Raw genomic sequence first — 22,786 nt, 5'->3', positions numbered from 1 at the left:
TTAGATGCTGTTGAGGTAGTCCTTAATCGAAGTCTTTTATGTCCAGAAGTTTTCTTATCATTCTGGATAACATTACACTTGACTATTAGGGTTTCATCTTTATATTCATCAGAGAAGTCACTATTGCTATTCTGAGGAGACGTTTTCGAGTAGAGTGCCACATATATGTTCATGTGAGTGTCTCATATGATCTACTTTCTCAAAATTTTTGTTTCTTCATGATTACGAAGATTACCAAACAAGGAATCCATATCCATGGTTGCATTTTTTCACTATTCTTTAAAACATCCACACGATGCTCCCATCTATCGTTTAGTGAATCAAGAAGCTTAAAAAATAAAGATTTTATAGTCTTGTTCATATTAGGTCAATGCATATATTTCGCCAAGAAATTAAAACGATTGAATACCTAAGTAAGTATCTCAGTAGTTTGCTGAAAAAGGCTCATATCAACGATTAAGAGTATATTGTTTAACAACCTTTACTTTATTAGTACCTTCATAGGCAACAGTCAATGTATCTATCATCTCCTTCATTGATCGATAGTTCCACATGAAGTGAAAGATGTCACATAGAAGAGAGTTTCCTATAGTAGCACATGCTTTGACATCAAGAGCAACAAGACATTTTTCTTCATCGTTATATTCATGAACAAGTTTTCGATTGGATCACCTTCTTTGACATTGTCCCTTATGGGCTGGTACATAGGAACGCGAGGACCATTTTTCACAATATCAATCATTGAGTAGTCCATGGTTTCAAGGACTATCATTTTCTTCGATTTCCACATGGTATAGTTCTTTTCATTGAACTGTGTAATTTTGTTACTGGAAGTAGTTTTAGTGGGATTTGAAGAAGAAGAGGTAGACATATTTACTTGATATAAGCAACTCGCTATGATACCAGTTATAGGTTACTTGATTGATATCAATTAATAATGAACAAAGAACAGAAATGAATTAACAAAAAGGTATTCACTAAGAATATGTTCTCACTAAGAGAACAAGCACAAAGCTCTAAGGTTCGATGATCAACCAATGATCAGAACACTAGTACTTAAAGAAAAGTAAATACAATGTGAATCCCTAAAAACCAGGGATATCATCAAATCTATGATAATAGTAGAGTATATCTGATATCACTAAGATATCGGATCTGCTAATTTGTTGGAGTAGGTGTCTAAGCCCATAACTATAATTGGTATGTACTTGACCCGATAGTAGCATGGTCCTTTTGGGTTGCATTCACCATGGCAACTTTCCAGGATGAATTTCGAGAAAGAGGTTGATAAATGATTTATTAATATATTATAGGAATCATATATTAATTGAGAAATCATATTATCTATTAGTATTGATCAGAATTAAATTTGGAATTAATATGGTGGTCAAAAGAGACCGATTAAAAGAATGGGGACTGATAATGTAAATCAGTAATAGTTGTAGTTTGGGTTAATAGACCCTATTAATAAGGGGTGGATCAAAATCTATGGGAAGCCCATAGATTTTTTGTCGAAGGCCTATCATATGAGGTCTGTGGAATGCTTATGGCCTAAGCAAGGGAATTAGGGTTTCCAGTTGAAAACCCTAATAGCAACTCAACTATATAAGGGCCCCTTGGCTATTGTTTTCAGCCCCTATGATTCATAAGAGAACCCAAGCCGAAATTAATAGCCTACATCCTCTCTCTTTTGTTCATCTTTTTCTAAGAGGTGTTTGTGACTCCATTAGAGGTGCAAAACTTGAGGCACTAAGCTCTTGAAGGTCAAGATCAAGTTTTCAACAAGAAAGGTATTCTTCTAACTCTAGTTTAATTGTTAGATTCGAAAATTGTATGCTAGATTAGGGTTCTTGCTTTGAAAAATTTATTTGCATGTATAACTTGAGAAAAACCTAGATCCAAAGCAAATAGGGTTGTATGTGCATCATAGGAATGTTGTAATGCTCAAAACCCATCAGTTGTTTCAAAGCTTAGGGTGTTTTTCTGTTAGATTTCATGCCATTGTGTTTTGCCAAAGCTGGAACAAATCGATTTTGGTTCTCTGACTGCAGAACTAATGAGTCCTAAGATGGACTCAACGAGTTGGACCATCTCGATGAGTCCAATGATGGGTTTTGAGCATTCTAACACTTCCTAAGTGTACATGCAACCCTAATAACCTTGGATCTATGTTTGTCTAATTATCATGCAAAGTTGTTCCAAGGTTATGATCCTATCTAGCATACATGGGGAACAATTTTAACTTGAATAAAAGATAGAACTACATACCTTGTTGTTGATTTTGATCCTTGAAACCTTGTGAGCCTAGCACCCCAAGTGTGATCCCTCAAATGCTTCACACAACACCAAATGCTATGGAGTAAACTTGGAGAGAAAGTATAACACTCTAAAAATCGGCTCTAGCCCTCAAGTATGCATGCATAACCGATTTTGGGAGAACCATGAACTTTATATAGTGTTGACACATCTAGGGTTACACCATGTAAACCCTAATGTGTCATGACTCTTCATTTCCATGACCCATGGGTTTGTAACTCCCATGGAGCATCCAATGGGTTTAACCCAACTTGATTATCGATGGAGCCTCTTATCCCACTATACAAGATGTGGATGATTTACATAATTAACCCATATGTTTAATTAGTTATCTTTTGATCACTTAATTAATTCTAAATTAATTCATGATCAAACTAATTAAATAATATTATTAATATATTAGAACTTATAATATATTAATAACCACAAGTGTTATTTCTCTCATTTAGTCTATCCAATTGCATGGTGCCATGCAACTCAAATGGACCATGCTGGGTTGGGTCAAGTACATACCAGAAATAGTTATGGAATTAGATACCTTATCCAACAGTCTCCCACTTGGATAAGTCTAATAACTATAACTGTAATACTTCAGGAACCGATCAGCAATCGTAGCTCTTTTCAAGGTTTCTCGGAACTGAGAAGATGATGGTACGCCATTTTAGATAAGGGATTATATAATCCTCTGTTCTAGATATCAGCTGGACAAATACATGGAACATGGTCTTACTTATTGTCCAACAGTTTGTTTCCCGATTTCTGATTTGTTTGACAAAGAACTTAATTGAACACATCAACTTAGTTCTGACCGGGCCCGATACATAGGTCAAAACATAATCATCGAGGGGCCCAGATATCAACTTCTAATCCAAGAAGGAACAGATAAACTTCGACTCATATGCTTTTTCTACTCCTTGTTAAATTACACACAAACACACGTTTTATAACATCGAGTTACCAATGCGGTTTCGGACGTTCAATGCATAACTAACTCATAGTTAACAAGTCATATCTCTAGGTTTGAAGACTTATATGATATTACCGTCTCGCAATCACTCGAGATAAATTCCATGAAGTGATACCAACGAGCGTTGGTTGAATCAAATACTCAGAATTTATGAGCACTCATGAGTGTTGAGGCCATGTCCAACATCTTAGACCTCTACAACCAACTCATGACAGTCTTACTTCATATCTACTTCCAACATATGACTGATTGTGGATAATTTGAATAATATGTAAAGCACCATAAGTATTATGGAAGTCAAGACATGCAAAAGAAATAATAGTAAACGATTGACAAGGGATAGCAACACTTTACTCATAAATAAACACTCCTTTTATTCATCATTAAATGTCAATTACAATTTACAAATTTCAAAATTATCTAACTACTAAGACTAATGTCATCCTTCAGCCCTATGCTCGTAGCATGCTCGAGATGCTTAACCATACCCAGTCCCTTCGTGAGGGGATCTATCGGGTTCTCATCCGATGATACCCTCTTTGCCACAAAGAGTCCTTCTTCTATACGATATCTGATGAAATGATATTTTCTGTCAATGTGTTTGGATCTCCCATGATCCCATGGTTCCTTTTCTAAGGAAACTTCACTTTCACTATCAGATAAAATCTCTATGGGCTGTGATATAGAAGGTACAACTCCAAGGTCTCCAATGAAGTTCTTTAGCCACAAAGCCTCTTTTTCCGCCTCGCTTGCCGCTATATACTCTGATTCGCATGTTGAATCAGCCACTGTCTACTGCTTGGAACTTTTCCAAGAGATTGCTCCTCCGTTTAAGGTAAAGACCCAGCCCGACTGAGAACGGAAATTATCCCTATCAGTCTGGAAGCTAGCATCACTATACCTTACAACTCTCAAGTCATCACTCCTACCAAGGGTAAGGACCCAGTCCTTAGTCCTCTGCAGGTATTTGAGAATGTTCTTTACCACTGTCCAGTGAGCCTTACCAGGATTCCCCTGATACCTGCTAACGATGCTTAAAGCAAAGGCTACATCAGGACGAGTACAGGTCATAGCATACATGATCAAGCCTACTATCGAAGCATAAGGTACCCGACTTATTTTTGCTATCTCATCCTTAGTACTCGGGCTCTGAGTCTTACTCTGTCTAGTGTTACTCTGGATGGGTAACTCTCCTTTCTTGGAATCTTGCATGCTGAATCTCTTCAGCACCTTATCCAAGTAGGTACTCTGACTAAGTCCAATTAGTCTTTTACTCCGATCTCTCAAGATCCTTATTCCTAGAATATAGGTAGCTTCTCCTAGGTCCTTCATAGGGAAACACTTCCCAAGACAGGACTTAACTTCCTGTAGAGTTGGGATGTCATTTCCTATGAGTAGTATGTCATCCACATACAACACCAAAAAGCTAACTATACTCCCACTAGCCTTGACATATACACAAGATTCATCTTCACTCCTAGAAAAGCCAAACTCTTTGACCTTCTCATCAAAGCAAAGATTCCATCTGCGAGGTGCTTGCTTTAATCCATAGATGGATTTCTCAAACTTACACACTCTATTAGGGTACTCTGTGCTGACAAAACCCTCTCGCTGATTCATGTGAACATCCTCAGCCAACTTTCCATTAAGGAAAGCAGTTTTGACATCCATTTTCCATATTTCATAGTCATAAAATGTAGCTATGGCTAACAATACCCTAATAGACTTAATCTTGGCTACTGGTGAAAAGGTCTCATTATAATCAACTCCTGGATTTTGAGAAAAGCCCTTTGCAACCAGCCGTGCCTTATAAGTGTGTACATTACCATCCATGTCGGTCTTCTTCTTGAAGATCCATTTGCACCCAACTGTCTTACGACCTTGCACATTGTCAACCAAGTCGCAGACCTAATTGTCATACATGGATTATATCTCGCTATCCATTGCCTCTTTCCATTTAGCAAACTCGGGGCCTGCCATGGCTTCCTCATAGCTGTTAGGTTCATCCAGACTTACCAGTGTCCCATCACTGATAAGTGTCTCACCTTTCGTAGTAATATGGAAACCATAGTAATGCTCAGGTTCATTCCTAAGCCTTGTGGAACTCCTCAGAGGTACAATTGGAGGTATAATTGGATCAACATGAGGTTCCTCCTCAAGTTGACTGCTAGGGTTTGAGGTTCTTTCACCACTTGACTCTTGAAGTTCTTCAAGGTCAATTAGCTTCTCACTGTCTCCTTGGCTTATGAACTCTCTCTCTCTCTCTCTCTCTCTCTCTCTCTCAACACAGCCCTCCTTGCTACAAAGACCACATTCTCACTAGGTCTGTAGAAGAGGTAACCGAAGGATTTTTGTGGGTTTCCGATGAAAATACACCTCTCACTTCGAGGTTCCAGCTTGTCATGAGTCTCGCGTCTCATGAAAGCCTCTCAAACCCAAACCTTGATGTGGGCTAGACTAGGAACTTTTCCAGTCCACATCTTGTGAGGTGTTTTGGCAACCTTCTTTGTAGGGACCAGATTAAGGATATGGGTGGCAGTCTCTAAGGCATACCCCCAAAATGAGATTGGTAGCGTAGCTCGACTCATCATGGAACAAACCATGTACAACAAGGTTCGATTATGCCTCTCAGCTACACCATTCAACTGTGGTGTCCTGGGAGGTGCCAATTGTGAGACAACCCCACATTCCCTTAGATAGTCGAGAAACTCAGTACTAAGATACACACCACCATGATCGTATCGAAGCATCTTAATGTTCCTGCCCAATTGATTCTCGACTTCCTGTTTAAACTCTTTAAACCTTTCAAAAGTCTCTAACTTATGCTTGATTAAGTAGACATATCCATATCTACTTTAATCATCTGTAAATGTCACATAATAACGATTAGCATCCCTTGTGGCAGTTTTGAAGGGTCCACATACATATATGTGTACAAGATCCAACAAGCCTTCACCCCTCTCCCAAGAACCAGTGAAGGGTGACTTTGTCATTTTTCCAAGTAAGCATGATTCACAACTATCGTCTGACTTTAGGTCAAATGATTCCAAAACTCCATCCTTTTGGAGTTGGTCTATGCGTTTCTTGATTATATGTCCAAGATGACAATGCCATAATGATGCTTTATCCAAGTTATTATCATTAGTAGAATCAATACACAATACATTACTTCCTAAATTATCTACATCAGACACAACTTCATACACACCATCACAAGGTAATGCTTTAAAATAAAACACATTATTAAAGAAAGCATTTATTCCCCCAATTTCATTATCAAAAGAAAAGTTAAAACCTTGTTTATACAAAGCATGAAAGGAAATAACATTTCTTGCCATTTCTGGCGAATAACAACATTTATTCAAATCTAAAGTAAATCCACTACTAAGCAACAAAGTATAAACTCCAATCTTGGTGATAGGTGAAACTTTCCTATTCCCCATGATCAATTTTATCTTTCCATGCTCCACATTCTCACTTTTTCTCAGTCCATGCAATTCAGAACAAATATGAATACCGCAACCGGTATCAAGGACCCAAGAGTTAGAATAGAGTGAATTATTAGATGAGATAGTGTAAATACCTGCATGGTTGGGTTTAACTTTCCCATCCTTCAAATCTTGCTGGTACTTTGGATAGTTATGCTTCCAGTGCGCCTTTTCATGGCAGTAGAAGCATTCACCCTCTTTGGGATCAGAAGAAGGTGTAACAAAACCTTTCTTGGTTCCGCTAGAAGAGGAGCCATCAAGGGTCTTACCCTTGGTACCATTCGAAGGGTTCTTTCTCTTCTTCCCTCTACCTTTCCTGATTGCCAGGACAGTAGAAGTAGGAGTGGTCACAACCGACTTACCTTTAAGACCTGATTCTGTGGTATTTAGGAGTCCCTGAAGTTTGCTAAGTGTAACTTCTTCCTTATTCATTTGGTATGTCATGCGAAATTGATCATAACACGAGGGTAAGGAGTGCAAAATAATATATATTGCTAACTCCTCAAGGAAGTTCACATTCAACTTCATCAATCGATCCACATACCTTTGCATTTTTTGCATGTGGCTTGTGATGGGTTTACCATCTTTCATTCGGGTTGTAATCATAGAGGAGATGATTTCATATCGCTCTTGACGAGCACTATGATGGTAGCGGTCCATCGAATCCTGGTGCATTTCAAAAGGATAGTAGTCCTCATAGGACTTTTGGAGCTCGACTGTCATGGTGGCCATCATGATGCATGCCACTTTTATAGCATCTCTTTCATGAACCTCATATTCAGCAAGATCCTCAGGAGTAGCAGTTGGCTCAGTCACCTTGAGCTCCTTGTTAAGAGTATATTCCTTGTTCTCGTAACGAGTGACCATCCTGATGTTTCTGATCCAGTCAGTAAAGTTGGATCCATCAAAGATGACTCTCCCACATAAGTTCATGAGAGAGAATGAGCCAGTAGGGTTTGAGCCAGGAGTAGCATTGTTGGAAGACATCTGAAAGGAAGAAAGTAAGTTTAGTTTAAATATATGGATAGTCCTTAATAAAACACCCAAATGTAATATTAAGGCTAGGATCCAATCATAATATATTATAACCTAGAAGAGGGATGTCGTAATCCAACTTATAACATATTTGAAAGGTAGGTGAATGACGATTCACCAATTTCCACCATGAACACAAAACATAAATTATTAGGTTTTATTTGGCTTTTAGAAATTCCTAGATTCTTTGAGATTCATTGAAATTTTCAATGGCATGTTTCAATCTCGAGTGTGCCCTTCATGTTTTGTGACTGGGATACCGATGATCACAAAACAAGGTGTGAAGTAACCATGCAAATTACTTGGTACCCTTAATGTTTTTCACTTAATCGTAGTGCCGGTAAACCACACACGCTCCTTCCGACCTCATGAAAAACCTTAAGTCACCCTTTGCCTTCTTTGTTAAGTCCAAGTTAGTGTGCCGGTAAACCACACACGCTCCACCAACGACTTAAACAAGGTGCAAGGTGTAATTTCATGGATTAGCACCTTATTCACATTTTTCCTAAAGTAACTAAGATTGGGAATTTATACAATATTTAGTTACTTTATAATAATCATTATACTTTTAATGAGAATTTTTAAGTCATTGTCCTACCTGTTCGGCTAACGACCCTCCACCAGTCAAGCAAGCAGTGGGTGAGAGTGGACACCCATTAAGTTGCCATTTTATAGGCAACAACCTTATACCCACCTTATAGATTGGCTTCGTCAATGAGGCGTACTATTGTAACAACCGAAATTTCGAAACAATTAAAACTTTTCAAAAACAACCCATTTTAATAAAGTTGTTACAAAAAGGTTTTCAATACATTATTTAACAGAGTATTTCCCAGGTCCATTTCATAAAAGACCAACGCGAGGAACGGTACGATCACGCCTTTGCTTTGCCACAGACTCTTGAGAACCTGAAAACATAAAAACCACAACTGTAAGCCCGAAAGCTTAGTGAGATACCCCCAAAATACCAACCACATATACGCCCTTCCAGGCCACAACCTTCCGGTCCAAAACATATCGCCTTCCGGCCCATAGCGTAATGCCTTCCGGCCCATAACACATAGCCTTCCGGCCCATAACATATCGCCTTCCGACCCGCAACATAAAAAGCATACATATCATAACAGAACATAAAACAACCATGCATACCGGGTTACACTCTAGACCAGACAGCCAGGCACATAACATGTAATCATATAACAGTTCACAGTTAGCAAATCGATCAACAGATCACATAACATATCATTACTCTAACCAAGATACCAGCCTAGCCGATCACTATCATAATATCACCCTACGACTCAGCCAACATAATAACTATGCACATACGCCTTTCCAGGCCATGACCTTCCAGTCCACATCGCATTGCCTTCCGGCCCACAACATGTAATGCCTTCCGGCCCATAACGTAACGCCTTCCGGCCCATATCCCGCAATATCATACAACAGACAATTACCCGGATTTCCATCCGATAAAAGGGTCGGCCTTGGTGCCTTAAACCCTATAGATATAGTGAGGATAACTCACCTTGAAACTGCCGACTGAACAGATAACTCAAGCTGCTCCGATCACTGATACGATCTCCACCACTGGATAGCCACCAATACACTGAAAACAAAACCATAATCAACAATTACCAAAGTACCCATGGAAACCACTGGTTAACCCTTGGTCAAATACTAGGTCAAAGTCAACCCCTGACTGACCCTACTCGCCGAGTCAACCCTATGACTCATCGAGTTCCCATACTCAAAACTTCACTCGATCCGCGACCTAACTCGCCGAGTCACCCCGAGACTCACCGAGTCCAACAACTCTGAGTCCACTCGCACACAACTCACCGAGTCATCCCTTGACTCGCCGGTTCTCGACTCAACCAGAAAATATTTGGACTCTTCGACAAGACTCGCCGAGTCCAAAAACAGACTCGTCGAGTCTAAAGCTATCATCAACCTAATCGTCGAGTTGTTCATACAACTCGCCGAGTTTCAGGCCATCTTCATCCAACTCGCTGAGTTGTTCTTCCAACTCGTCGAGTCTCAGCTCATCTTCAAGCAACTCGTCGAGTCCACCCATGTGACTCGCCGAGTACCACCGGTCTGAATCCATACAGAAGCGTTCCAGACCATGCAATTGATCCAAAACATAGATCTAGCCTCTTACAACTCATTCATCACGTAAAGTGGCAAACTTTACGTGAATCCAAAGAGATCTATGCATTTTGCACTTTAGGGCTAAGGTTTGGGACAAGATAGCTTCATCCAACGCTCAACACAGGGACTTTCCTGCATTCCAACTCTCCTCCATTCCAGATCTGAGGTAGCAATCTCAGATCTAACCTCTAGATTCCAATAGCATCCAATATAAGCTTCCCTCAAACCCCAAAATGAAGAGAAAAGATAACAACAGCCTAAGAATGAGATATTACCTCAAAGGAACGCCCCAATCTGCAAGGAAACTCGAATCCAAGCAAAGCCCTTTGCTCCACACCTTCAATTTCCCATACTTTCTTCAACAATTGCTTCTCCAAGCTCCAATCCACTCAACAATGGTGCTTCTCCATGATTTTAGGGTTTCAGGGACTCAAAGGGGGGATAAAGAGGCTAGGGAGGAAACATAATGCTCTTTATATAGGGCTCAACCCCGAGAATTAGGGTTTTCTCCACTCAGCGCCTACTCGCCGAGTCCATCTCATTGACTCGCCGAGTTGGCTATTTAACACGCGACCATGTCGCGACTCTACTCGCCGAGTCCATCCATGGACTCGCCGAGTCACTCTTTCCCAAATTACACTTTTAGCCCTTCCACTCAACTCTTGCAATTTCGGGATGTTATAAGCGGTAAGATGACTTTGATCTTATATATATATATATATATATATATATATATATATATATATATATATATATATATATATATATATATATATATACACACACACACTCCATTTACTTTGTTATTTTAATGGTTTTTAACAAAGTGACTTTTGGTTCATGAATGAGACGACTTTGCCCTCAAATTTTGATTCTTGAAAGTGTTCATATTCATGTTCTTGTTCTTAATACTCCATTTACTTTGCACCTTGTTTAAATCGTTGGTGGAGCATGTGTGGTTTACCGGCACACTAACTTGGACTTAACAAAGAAGGCAAAGGGTGACTTAAGGTTTTTCATGAGGTCGGAAGGAGAGTGGACACCCATAAGGTCGGAAGGAGAGTGGACACCCATTAAGGAGAGGGAAAAGCCGGTAAACCACACACGCTCCACACGCGCTCCACCGAAACTTGAGGGCAAGTTTTGTAAACTTTCAAAAATTTTCATTTTTTGTAACTTATGAGTTAATAGAGTATTAAAAATGAAGACTCTTCATTTTTATAACTCATGTGTTATTTTAATGGTTTTTTACAAATTGACTTTTCGTTTTCCATAACGTGAGGACACGTTATGGACTCCATTAAAACACATAATGATCATGAATTAATCTACCACATAGGTTACAAACAATTCCTATGATCATCTAAACATCATAAGAACAAGAACATGAATATGAACACTTTCATGAATCTAAAAATTACACTTAAAACTTGTAATTTTGATAATTGTCATTGTAAATGGATTAGCATAAACATTACACCATCTAAAATATGTTTACAAAAACCAAAACAATTTAGGGTAATGTTTCTAGTCCTTTTCCAACTAAAATCAAAATTCTGAAAACTGCAGCTTCTACTCGTTGAGTGCAAGAACAAACTCGACGAGTAGCTTGCATTTGGTTATGGACTCGTCGAGTCCCCCCATGGACTCGGTGAGTTCATACGAGCCGAAAACAGACAAAACGATTTTTTTCAACAGTTTGCACAAATAATCAACAAACAAGCCTAGGCTCTGATACCACTGATGACTTTTGAGCATTCTAACACTTCCTAAGTGTACATGCAACCCTAATAACCTTGGATCTATCTTTGTATAATTATCATGCAAAGTTGATTTCCAAGGTTATGATCCTATCTAGCATACACGAGGAACAATTTTAACTTGAATAAAAGATAGAACTACATACCTTGTTGTTGATTTTGATCCTTGAAACCTTGTGAGCCTAGCACCCTAAGTGTGATGCCTCAAATGCTTCACACAACACCAAATGCTATGTAGTAAACTTGGAGAGAAAGTATAACACTCTAAAAATTGGCTCTAGCCCTCAAGTATGCATGCATAGCCGATTTTGGGAGAACCATGAACTTTATATAATGTTGACACAAATAGCGTTACACCATGTAAACCCTAATGTGTCATGACTCTTCATTTCCATGACCCATGGAGCATCCAATGGGTTTAACCCAACTTGATTATCCATGGAGCCTCTTAGCCCACTATACAAGATATGGATGATTTACATATTTAACCCATATGTTTAATTAGTTATCTTTTGATCACTTAATTAATTCTAAATTAATTCATGATCAAACTAATTAAATAATATTATTAATATATTAGAACTTATAATATATTAATAACCACAAGTGTTATTTCTCTCATTTAGTCTATCCAATTGCATGGTGCCATGCAACCCAAATGGACCATGCCGGGTCGGGTCAAGTACATACCAAAAATAGTTATGGAATTAGATACCTTATCCAACAGTCTCCCACTTGGATAAGTCTAATAACTATAATTGTAATACTTCAGGAACCGATCAGCAATCGTAGCTCTTTTCAAGGTTTCTCGGAACTGAGAAGATGATGGTACGCCATTTTAGATAAGGGAATATATAATCCTCTGTTCTAGATATCAGCTGGACAAATACATGGAACATGGTCTTACTTATTGTCTAGCAGTTTGTTTCCCGATTTCTGATTTTTTGTTTGACAAAGAACTTAATTGAACACATCAACTTAGTTCTGACCGGGCCCGATACATAGGTCAAAACAAAATCATCGAGGGGCCCAGATATCAACTTCTAATCCAAGAAGGAACAGATAAACTTCGACTCATATGCTTGTTCTACTACTTGTTAAATTACACACAAACGCACGTTTTATAACATCGTGTTACCGATGCGGTTTCGGACGTTCAATGCATAACTAACTCATAGTTAACAAGTCATATATCTAGGTTTGAAGACTTATATGATATTACCATCTCGTAATCATTCGAGATAAATTCCATGAAGTGATACCAACGAGCGTTGGTTGAATCCAATACTCAGAACTTATGAGCACTCATGAGTGTTGAGGCCATGTCCAACATCTTAGACCTCTACAACCAGCTCATGACAGTCTTACTTCATATATACTTCCAACATATGACTAATTGTGGATAATTTGAATAATATGTAAAACAACATAAATATTCTGGAAGTCGAAACATGCAAAAGAAATAATAGCAAACGATTAACAAGGGATAGCAACACTTTACTCATAAATAAACACACCTTTTATTCATCATTAAATGTCAATTACATTTTACAAATTTCAAAATTATCTAACTACTAAGACTAATGTCATCCTTCAGTCCTATGCTCCTAGCATGCTGGAGATGCTTAACCCTACCCACTCCCTTCGTGAGGGATCTGTCGGGTTCTCATCCGAATATCGTCATCAAATAAAAAGATAATGGTAAAATTTTAAGATAATGTTCAAAATTCTATGATTAGTTTGATTATTTAAAAATTGATCTAGAAGTTTTGAAAAGTTTCAAAATTTTCCCTCAAGTTTTGGAATTTAAAATTTGGTTAATATGTTTTTAATTTTGAAAATTTAAATTCTAAAACCCTAGTGTTTTAAAAAGTTTAAAAATACAACCCTTATACTATTATAATATTAAAAGATTAATATGTATGTATGTATGTATGTATGTGTGTGTGTGTGTGTGTATATATATATATATATCTATATATATATATATATATATATATATATATATATATATATATATATATATATGTATGTATAATATGAGTTGTCTTACCGTTAGTAGGCCTTATTCATGAAGCCGATCTATAAGGGGGATATAAGAAAATTTTCTATAAAATGGCAGTTGAATGGGTGTTCACTCTCACCTAGAGCTTCCTTGATTGGTGGAGGGTCGTTAGTCGAACGGGTAGGATTGGACATTAGTTCATCATTAATAAGTATAATGAAATATTATAAAGTAAGTAAATGTTTTTATAAATTCTCAATCTTAGTTACTTTTGGAAAATGTGAAAATGATGCTATTATATGAAATTGCACTTTTCACCTTGCCAAGTTGTTAGTAGAGCGTGCGTGGTTAACCAGCACACTAACTTGGACTAACAAGGGTGGCAAAGGGTAGCTCGAGAATTACCATAGATTAATGGAGCGGATGTGGTTAACTGATACATTGATTAGGTGGTAAATGACTCGAGAGTGCCATGCTAATTTGCATGGTTATTCACACCTTGTTTGTGACCCTCGGTATCCCAGTCACAAACTTGAAGAGCATAATCAAGATTAAACATGCCATTGAAAAGTTCAATGAATCTCAAAAGAATCTAGGAATTTCATTTCATTTAAAACCTAATTCTTCATTTCATTTTTCGTGGTGGAATTGGTAAATCGTCATTTACCAACCTTCAAATAAATTGCAATTGGACTACGACATCCCTCTTTCGAATTAGGAATTATTGTGTTGGGTCCTAGCCTTATATTTCATTTGGGTGTTATATTTAGGATTCTTTATCTAAACTAAGCTTTTTTGTTTTTCTTTTTCAGATGTTTGGCTCAAACAATGCTTCTGGCTCAAACTCCAACTCCTCAAGTTCCTTCTCTCTCATGAATATTTATGAGAGGATAACCTTTGATGGATCCAACTTCAATGATTGGATTCGCAACTTTCGAATGGCCTTCCGTTATGAAAAGAAGGAATACATTCTCGACAAGCAACTCAATGAGATCAATGAATCTAAATCTACTCCTGAATAGATAGCTGGGTATAGGGCTCATGAAAAGGACACGACAAAGGTGTCATGTATAATGGTAGCCACTATGACTCCTGGATACAACGGTTCTATGAGGACTATTGGTTTTACGAGATGTGCCAAGACTTGATGGAAAAGTACCATCAAAGAGTGCGTCAAGAAAGGTACGAGATTGTTGCCTTGCTAATATTGTTCTGCACTCTTTACCTCCTTGTTATGATCAGTTCAAAATGGCTTATCATACAAACAAGGAGGAAGTCACCTTGAGCAAACTTCAAGGTTTATTGAGAACTGTTAAAAGTGGAGTAAAAGGCAAAGCTATTGAGCCCACCCACTGCCGCTGCTGCCCCGGTCATTGCTATAGGACATGGAAAATGAAAGAAGAGGAAAGCTCCCTCTAAGAACCACAAGGGAAAGTCCCATGATGGATCTAACTCAAATGGATACAAACGTAAAGCCAGTTCTGCCACTCCTGCATCTGATCCCAAAGAAGCAACGTGCTTCTACTGTCACGACAAAGGGCATTAGAAACGAAGCTACCCTAAATACTTGCTGGACATCAAATATGGGAAGATAAAGATCACCTTCGTAGGTATTTACACTATTTAATCTAATAACCCAACACATGCTAGTTCTTGGGTCCTTGATATAGGATGTGGTTTTCACATTTGTTCTGATTTGCAGGGGCTAAGAAGAAGTAGGGATGTGGAGCATGGGAAGATGAACCTGATAATAGGGAATAGGAAATCATCGTCTATCACCAATATCGGGATTTATTCTTTAGTGCTTAGTAGTGTGTTAGTATTAGAATTAAATGATTGTTTCTACTCATCAAAGATGATGAGGAATATTATTTCTTTTCATGGTTTGTATAGACAAGGTTTTAGATTTTCATTTATCAATGAAATTGGTTATATTAATGCTTTTTATAATGGTACTTTTTATTTTGAAGCATTGTTTGTAATGGTGTATATGAAACTATGATGGTTGTAGATAACTTAGGAAATAATGTGTTGCATATCGATTCGTCTAATGGGTTAGGCAAGGCATGCTTGTGGCATTGTCGTCTTGGACATGTCAACAAGAAGCGCATAGCCCAACTCCAAACGGATGGAGTCTTGGAGTCATTTGACTTAAAGTCAAATGACACATGTGAATATTGTTTACTTGGAAAGATGACTAAATCACCTTTCACTGGTACTTGTGAAAGAGGTGAGAGATTGTTGGATCTCATACACATATATGTGTGTGGACTATGCAGATCGACCAAAAGGGATGATAACCGCTTCTATGTGACTTTTACCGACGATTATAGCAGATATAGATATATCTACTTAATCAACCACAACTCGGAAACCTTTGAAAAGTTTAAAGAGTTTAAGCAAGAAGCGGAGAATCAATTGGGAAGGAAGATAAATATGCTCAGTTCCGATAGGGGTGGTGAGTATCTTAGTATCGAGTTCCACGACTATCTTAAAGAATGTGGCATTGTATCACAATTGACGCCAACTTGGATACCACAACTCAATGGTGTAGCTGAGAGGCGCAATCGGAACTTGTTGGACATGGTTCATTCCATGATGAGTCGAGCTTCGTTACCTATCTCATTTGGGAGTATACCATAGAGACTACTGCCAATAACCTTAATCTAGTCCCAACTAAGAAGGTTGCAAAAACACCTCATGCAATGTGGACAAGGAAGGTTCCCTAGTTGGCACATATCAAGGTTTGGGGTTGTGAAGCTTTCATAAGATGAGAGACTCACGACAAGCTTGAACCTCGTAGTGAGCGGTGGTTTTTCATCAGCTACCCACATAAATCTTTTGGATATCTTTTCTATAGACCTAGTGACAACGTGGTTTTTGTTGCAAGAAGAGGGGTTTTCCATGAGAGAGAACTTGTATGCCAAGAGGACAATGGGAGTAAAATTGATCTTGAAGAGCTTCAAGAATCAAGCGATGAAGGAACCTCTAACACTAGTGCTCAACCTGTGGAAGAGATTCCTGTTGAACCAGTTGACGAGTCCTTACATCTGAGATGTTCCAGTAGAGTTAGTGTTCTACCTGTGTTGTATGGTTTCTGGATATACCTGAAGGTGATATGTTTATCAGTGATAGTACACAAATAAATTTGGATGAACGTAACAAGTACAAGGAAGCCATGGCAGGCCCTGAGTCTGAAAAGTGTAAATAGGAGATGGACAACGAGATCTAGTCCATGTATGACAATCTAGTTTAGAACTTGGTTGACCATGTACTAGGTTGAAAGACAGTTAGGTGCAAGTGGATCTTCAGGAAGAAGACCGACATGGATTGGAATGTGCATACGTTCAAAGCACGATTGATTACGAAGGGATTTACTCAAACCTTGAGGGTTGACTATGACGAGACCTTCTCACCAGTGGCCAAGATCAAGTCTATAAGGGTTATGTTAGCGATAGCTGCATTTCATGATTATCAAATATGGCAGATGGATGTCAAAACTTCTTTCCTTAATGAGAAGTTGGCTGTAGATGTTTATAGGTGTTAGCCAGAGGGTTTTGTAGATGAAAAGTACCCTAATATAGTGTACAAGCTTGAGAAATCCATTTATGGATTAAAGTAAGTGTCTCACAGATGGAATCTTTGTTTCGATGATAAAGTCAAAGAGTTTGGATTTTTGAGAAGCGAGGCTGAGCCCTGTGTGTATGTGAAGGATAGTGGGAGTATAGTTAGCTTTCTAGGTTTGTATGTTGACGACATACTACTCATAGGAAATGTAAAATCTCGACCTTGCAGGAGGTTAAGTCCTGGCTTGGGAAGTGTTTCACTATGAAAGATCTTGGGGAAGCTTCTTATATTATGGGGATAAGGATCTTGAGAAATAGGGGTAAAAGACTAATAGGACTTAGTCATAGTACTTACTTGGACAAGGTGGTGAAACATTTGAGCATGGAGAATTCCAAGAAAAGGAAACTGCCAATCTAAAGTTATACCAAGCTGAGTAAGACTCAGATTCCGAGTACCGATGCCAAGATAGTGGAAATGAGTTGAGTGCTATATGCTTCCGCCGTTGGCTCGATCATGTACGCTATGACATGTAGTTTTGCATTGAGCATGGTTAGCCGATATCAAGGGAACCCGGGTAGAGCTCACTAGACAGTAGTGAAGAACATTCTTAAGTACATGCGAAGGACTAAGGACTGGGTCCCTATACTTGGTGGGAGTGATGACTTGAGAGTGACATGGTATAGTGACACTAGCTTTCAGACCGATAGAGATAACTTCCAGTCTCAGTCGGGCTGGGTATTTACCCTAAATGGAGGAGCAGTTACTTGGAAAAGTTCCAAGCAGGAGACCGTGGCTGATTCAACGTGTGAATCAGAGTACATCGCGGCGAGCGAAGTGTCGAATTAGGAAATATGGTTTAAGAGCTTCATTAGAGACCTTGGACTTGTACCAGCCATAAAGGAGCCTATGGAGATTTTATGTAATTACGAAGGAACAATATCCTTGACCAAGGAAGCAAGGGATCATGGTAGATCCAGACCTATCGATAGAAAATACCACTTCATCAGACATCGGGTAGAAGAAGGACTCCTCATGGTTAAGTGGGTATCGTCAGAAGAGAATCCTACAGATCCCCTCACAAAGGGTCTGAGTAGGGTTAAGCACTTACAACATGCGAGGAGCATCGGTTTGAAGGACAATATTAGTTTTAGTGATTAGATAGATGTTTAGAAACTTTTAATAGATAAATGTAATTGACATTTGATGATTAAGTAATGGAGATTTATTGATGACTAAAGTTTACTATCTTGTGTCAATTTTTTACTGTTGTTTCACTCTTGCATGTTTTACTTCCAGAATAATTAGATTGTTCAAATCATCCACATTCGATCTTACTTTGGGAGTAATTTATAAGGCTAGACTGTTATGATTTGGTTTGTAGATTGTCTAAGTGTTTAGACATAGAAAAGGTTTGCTGCAACATTCATGAGTACTCTTGAAATAAAATTTGAGTATTGGATTAAACCCATGCTCATGTGAATCACTTCATGGAATTTATCAGGAGTGATTGTGAGACGATAATATCGTATAATCCTTAAACTGAGATATATGAGTTGTTGTTTACGAATTGGTTGTGCATTGATAATGTGTAAATGCATTAGTAACTTGATGTTATAAAACATGTTGTTGTGTATGATTTGATGAGTAAATAGTACAAACATATGATTCAAAGTTTATCTATTCCTTTTATACTAAGAGGGTAAAAGCGATATCTTGGGCCTCTCGTCGATTTTGTGTTTACTTATGTGTCGGGCCTAATCAGGACTGAATTGATGTGTTCAATTAAGTTCTATGTCAAACAAAGCAGAAGTCTGGAAACAAACTGTTGGACATTTAGAATGATTATGTTCCATGTCTTTGTCCACATGATATATTTCATAACGTAGGATTATATGATCCCTTATCTAAAGGACGCGTCAGTAACTAAGTTAGATTTCTACAACGGCTTTTGAGAGCTACGATTGCTAATCAGATTTTGAAGTCATATTTACATTTATAGTTAATAGACTTATCCAAGTGGCAGACTACCGGATTAGGTGCCCCTAACTATAATTGGTATGTACTTTACCCTATAGTAGCATGGTCCTTTTGGGTTGACTTCACCATAGCAAGTTGATAGGATGAATTGTGAGAAAGAGGTTTATAAATGATTTATTAATATATTATATGAATAATATATTAATTAAGAAATCATATTATTTAAGTTGTATTGATCAGGAATTAATTTGGAATTAATTTAGTGGTCAAAAGAGACTGATTAAAAGAACAGGGACTGATAATGTAAATCAGTAATAGTTTTAGTTTGGGCTAATGGACCCTATTGATAAGGGGTGGATGAAAATATATGGGAAACCCATATATTTTTCGCCTAAGGCCTATCATATGGGGGTATATGGATTGCTTAGGGCCTAAGCAAGGGTATTAGGGTTTCCCGTTGAAAATCATAGTAGCAACTCAACTATATAAGGACCCCTTGGTTAGAGTTTTCAGCCCCTATGCTTCATAAGAGAATCCTAGCCAAAATTGATAGCCTCCATCCTCTCTCTCTTGTTCATCTTTTGCTAAGTGGTGTTTGCGACTTCATTAGAGGTGCAACAATTGAGGCACTAAGCTCTTGAAGGTCAACATCAAGCTATCAACAAGAAAGGTATTCTTCTAACTCTAGTTTAATTGTTACATCTAGAAATTGTATGCTAGATTAGGGTTCTTGGTTTGGAAAATTAATTTGCATGTATAACTTGAGAAAAACCTAGATCCAAGGCAAAAAGGGTAGCATGTGCATCATATGAATGTTATAATGCTCAAAACCCATCATAAGGATCTACATATCTTCTAAAAATACAAGAAATTACATAAGATATACATATCACACTAACACGACTTTCCAAATATAACTTCACGGTTGCACTTATGAGATGCTAGCATTAACTGAGTTAGCGTGATTGTTTTATATCATCATATTCTGAGAATTGACCTTACACCTAATTGTTTATTGAAGTAGTTTCTCAAACAATTTATTAGGTAAGTGATTCTTCTAGGTAATCGTTGAACTAGGATATTTGAGAATCGGTTGGACTGGTATGTATAGGTAGAGTGTCTTATAGAAATTTATTTTGGGTTTATATGTCTATATTCTTTTGGAAAAGTTTATTTTACATGATTATTAATATGATTTGATATCATAAAAATATTATGGGATTGGAAACCTTTGTATCTCACTAGGTTTTCCTAAACCTAACCCGCTCAATTTATATGCGTCACAGCTGAACAAAGGCTGCCGAAAGATAATTTGGTACCCAGTGAAATAAGAGATAAATCAGTAATAGTTTTCAGGACCTTTATTTTATGCTACAACCTATGTCAAATAATAATTATGACATCCTTGGTATTTTAATATTATAGAACAATGTTTGTTATCTCAAAGTGTTTTATTAAACTGAGATTTTCCACAAGAAAGACAAATGATATTTTAAAGCGTAATAAAATTTTTTAATTGGTTTTGAGAAAATGAGAGATGTCACATAAAAACAGAAAATTTCCAAAGCAAAGCTAAACAACTCAGGTTATTCAAAGTGTATACAATTTGAATGTCGACAAAGCACACCTTGGTGTGCGTCGTCTATGAAAAGACTTTGACGCACACCATACACGAGTTCAAAGCTGGTCTTCTTAACTTGGAAACCTTTTACTTCTCGACTGATATGTCTATGATTTTATAATATTATTCATTATGATAAAGTTTTATGTTTATAGGTGCCCAATTCTTGGTTTTATATATATATATATATATATATATATATATATATATATATATGTATGTATGTATGTATGTATGTATGTATGTATGTATGTATGTATGTATGTATGTGTGTGTGTGTGCGCGTGTAAGAAAGTAAATATACATAACAACTATAAAAACTGGGTTAAACTGGCGGTCGAACAAGTTAAACCCGAAATCAATAACCAAATTCAAGGCGGTTCCAAGGGGTAGCCGGAGATGCCCCTCATATATTTTTCCGTAGTGTAATCTTTTTAGGAAAATTTCATTTTATGTAGTTTATATATACGCATCGCTTCACTTATAAACACAAACAAACAATTTGTCTACTCGTTAAGGCGCTGACTTATTGAATCAAAGGTCTCAGGATCGATTATTGCTCTTTACATATCCTTTGTTTACCTTTCTATTATTTTGTAAGTTATTCGATCCCTACATTGCCAAACACATGTAAACTCAACAATTTTCGTCTATTATATAAGCATGTTATCATCATTTTCATTTGATATCTACTTTGAGTCCCATATTGATTCGTGTATCAAAATTTACTTCAACTTCATGTTTATATAACAAGACTTCAGGTTAGCTAGTGATTCGATTAAGGTTTGACTTTAAAATCGAAACCAAGCCAAGGAAACTCAAGTACAAGCTGAAACAAAAACACTGAACCGAGGGGTTTGGGTTTGGTTCGATTTTAAAAGTTTCAAAACCGTAGCTCTTGGTTTTGGGTTCGCTTTAGGTCAAAAGTGAGCCAACCCGGCCTATGCTCAACCGTTGTGGTGATATCCCGAAAAAAAATTTAAAGATATCCTTACCAACCATATTAGTTCAACTAAAAAACATATTTTTAAAAGATTCATTTTAATTAAATATATTGCTCAAAGTAGCATCAAAGTAAACATTTTACATGGAAAAAAAAGACGTGGTTGTTATATAAGAGTATAATACTACATTGTTATCATCAATTCTTTGTATTAACAACTTAAAAAAATATCATCGATATTAAATTAATTTATTTTGTCCTAAATAAATCTAGAACATTAAAGTTAACTTTAATTTATTATTAATAATAAAGACAGTTGGGGTGATCTTATTTTAACAGATAAAATTAAGAAAGTGTTGTAATCCAATATTAACACGTCCTTTTCATTAAACATAATTTTTAATACAATATGTAGCCAATTATATTTCTTAACTTTAATCATATAATTTAAGATACACCACCCAATTATAAAAAGGAAAGACCAATAATCTATTCATCTTCTGTGACCTTTCATATGTGACAATTTACTAAAGATGTTATAGTCATGATATTTTAAAATTACTTGTACGTTTGTTAAATATCAAAATTTGGTTACCTTGAAAAGAAAAATATAAGTTATATGCTATATAATTCATTCAAATATGATATTCTTATATCTTTAAATAACAAAAGATGCTAATGTGACAAAAAAGATTTGAGAGAATCAATATTTCTTATTTCTTATTGATCAAAATGTATAGTACATCACACATTATATACATGAAATACATGTATTGGACTAAGGCATATAATTTTACAGTACTACAAGATATGGGAATATCAAATATACAACATATATAAGCTATTACGCCCTCATAACTAGATAGGGAGGTTTACAAACTTTCAATGTTGACAATTTACTTGGTCGTCTGTTTGCCAACGGACGTGACAATTTTAATGATGTAGCAGCTAGC

Source organism: Lactuca saligna, chromosome 2, assembly GCF_052625555.1.
Source record: "Lactuca saligna cultivar CGN05327 chromosome 2, ASM5262555v1, whole genome shotgun sequence".
Classification (NCBI taxonomy): domain Eukaryota; kingdom Viridiplantae; phylum Streptophyta; class Magnoliopsida; order Asterales; family Asteraceae; genus Lactuca; species Lactuca saligna.
Note: the sequence above shows the minus strand (reverse complement) of the source record.